Source organism: Pongo pygmaeus, chromosome 1, assembly GCF_028885625.2.
Source record: "Pongo pygmaeus isolate AG05252 chromosome 1, NHGRI_mPonPyg2-v2.0_pri, whole genome shotgun sequence".
In the NCBI taxonomy this organism is placed as follows: domain Eukaryota; kingdom Metazoa; phylum Chordata; class Mammalia; order Primates; family Hominidae; genus Pongo; species Pongo pygmaeus.
The window spans coordinates 114,080,462-114,083,433 of NC_072373.2; the positions used below are offsets into that span (position 1 = coordinate 114,080,462).

General features: G+C 41.3%; 1 non-coding gene across 1 annotated transcript; it reads left to right on the plus strand.

Annotated features, from left to right (window-relative positions):
- The first annotated feature begins 2,572 nt into the window (after positions 1 to 2,572).
- Positions 2,573 to 2,706, plus strand: LOC129023837 (small nucleolar RNA SNORA42/SNORA80 family). Its single transcript, XR_008496944.1, has one exon. It is a non-coding gene; the product is annotated as a small nucleolar RNA SNORA42/SNORA80 family (small nucleolar RNA).
- Positions 2,707 to 2,972: the final 266 nt, after the last annotated feature.

The window sequence follows — 2,972 nt, forward strand, 5'->3', positions numbered from 1 at the left end:
ACCCCAGAGCCTGCTGATGTTATTTAAACCAGCCAATCCTAAGCCTGCTTACCCTGCTTGGCCTGTTTCTTCCCATAGGGACCACAATAAAAGCTCTTGCCCATGTTTCCTGCCTGCTCTGTCTGCCTCTCGGCCGACTGTGGTGCATCCCTGTGTGGCCTTGCACAGCATGGCATGCGTTCTCCCCTTAGGAACTATGAGGAACCAACTATCTTTTCAATGGCAATTGTCTCCTGATCTGTTGTCCTCACCATACCCCAGTATAATAAAACCTACTTTTTTTTTTTTTTTTTAAGATGAGTCTCACTCTGTTGCCCAGGCTGGAGTGCAGTGGCATGATCTCGGCTTACTGCAACCTCTGCCTCTCAGGTTCAAGCAATTGTCCTGCCCTCAGCCTCCCAAGTAGCTTGGATTACAGGGATGCGCCACCACACCCAGCTAATTTTTGTATTTTTAATAGACACGGGGTTTCACCAAGTTGGCCAGGCTGGTTTCGAACTCTTGACCTTAGGTGATCCGCGCCCCCCCTTGGCCTACCTAAGCATTGGGATTGCAGGCGTGAGCCACCATGCCCCCCATAAAACCTACATTTTAAAAAAGGGTTTGTATTCAATCTTTGCTGATTTGTGAACTATATAAATGAACAGACAGAAGCAATTAATGTTTATTGTGTTTTTACAATGTGTCAGGCATTGTAATAGTCATTTTTTATCTATTACTTATTTAATGGTAATTTCCAAAATCAAGTAGGTTAAATAACTTTACCAATGTCACAAGACAGGCTAAACTCAGGTCTTCTGGTTCCCAGCTCAGGACTTTCCTACCACACTATTTGTAGATAACTAAGACAAATCTCTTTTCTTTTTCTTTTCTTTCTTTCTTTCTTTTTTTTGTTTGAAAGAGATGGGGTCTTGCTATGTTGCCCAGGTTTGTTCAGCCTCTCAAGTAGCTATGACTATAGGTATGTGCCACCGTGCCCATCAGATTTCTTTTTTCTTTTCTTTTCTTTTTTTTTTTTGTTTGTTTGTTTATTTTTGAGATGCAGTTTTGCTCTTGTTGCCAAGGCTGGAGTGCAGTGGCATGTTCTTGGCTCACTGCAACCTCCGCATCCCAGGTTCAAGTGATTCTCCTGCCTCAGCCTCCTGAGTAGCTGGGATTACAGGTGTCCACCAACACATCCAGTTAATTTTTTGTATTTTTAGTAGAGGTGGGGTTTTACTGTGTTGGCCAGGCTGGTCTCAAATTCCTGACCTCAGGTGATCCACCCTCCTTGGCCTCCCAAAGTGCTGGGATTACAAGTATGAGCCACCATGCCCAGCAGATTTCTTTTTGTTGTTATTCCTCTTTCTTTCCCTAATTAATGATCACTGTCCAATCCTCACCACCACTTTTCTACCTATCCCTTTCTTAAAAAAAAAAAAAATTCCTCTGCAGCATTATTTGTTTGTTTCCTCCCCTCCCAGGTGAAAATATGAAAGACAAATAAATTATAAGTTACAGAATATAACAAAGTTCTTAATTTTGATTACAAATGACTTTAAGTTTGGATCTTAATATTTTTATATTTTTAACAATACAGTCTTCAAACATGTACTTTGTTTTAAATGTTTTTTAAAAAAACATGAGGGCCACAATAGACTAACAGGGCCAGATTTATTCTCCCACCTGAAATAACTATGAATTAGGACAAAATATAGGAAACAACAGGATTCAAGAAATTGGACATCAGGTAACAAAAGACCATGATTCCTGAGAGACAGAAAACAAATTAGGTATTCCCTACAGTTGTCACAGCTTGCTGTCTAGAGGGAATTTTTAGGTTGTACAGGGAGAGGAAACCCAAGTGGAGACTATTGATCTCCTTGCCTTGAAGAGGGAGGCCTAGGATCTCAAGGAGGCCAAGGAGACTAGAATTTGCAGGACAGAGTAACAGAGATGAGAGGGCTACAGAGAGAGAAAACCCTGGAAATCCACAGCAAATCCCCTCAAGCATTCAGCTGAGTCCTGTTGAGTGCAGATGTGTGAGGAGAGAATCCTCTGAATGGATAAGAGGGAACAGTACCTAGAACTCACACAGGAATGTAAATAATGCCGTTATGACCAGCCAGGCTGGAAAACCTCAGTTTATGGAGCACTGGGTAGTGTAATTAGAAAGGTATTGCCTCAGTAGTGGGACAAAAAGCCCCCTAGTTGAAACATTGCTCAGGTTGTGCCAAACAAAGCTTAGAAGCAAGACCTGAAAGTGTCAAACTCTTTCTAATAACTCTGTATTATAGAACAAAGTTCAAGGATATTTATGAAATGCACAAATATCTACCACCCAATAAAGCAAATTTACAGTGACTGAGATCCTATAAAAATTACCAAACATATAAAGAAGTATATAGGAGAAAGTGAGCCATAACAGGGAGGACACTGTATCAACTGAAACTCACAAAACTGACATAGATGATAGAAGCAGAAAAACAACATCAAAGTGGTCATCTTAAGCTGTATCTCATATATTCAGAAACTTAGGTGAAAGATTAAACATGCTAAGTAGAGAAATGAAAGACGTAAAACAAACCCAAGAGCATGGTAATGGGTTCATTGGGGGCCCTTCTCTGTGGGCCTCATAGCGTACCCACGCCAGTGTAAACTTCAGCCTTGAACCATTGCCCAGCCTCCTTCCCATGGGCTGTGAGTACCGAAGGGGGTGGCACAGTGTCAAACAAGCAAAAAAATCCAAGTTGAGCTTCTAGAGATGAAAATTATAATTTCTGAAATAAAAATTACACTAGATAGGATTAGCAAAAGGTAAGACATTGCAGAAAAAAAATTAATAAACTTGAGGACATAGCAATAGATACTATCCAAAATGAAACACAGAGAAGGCCAGGCATGGTGGTTCATGCCTGTAATCCCAGCACTTTGGGAGGCTGAGGTGAGCAGATCATGAGGTCAGGAGTTCGACACCAGCCTGGCCAACATGG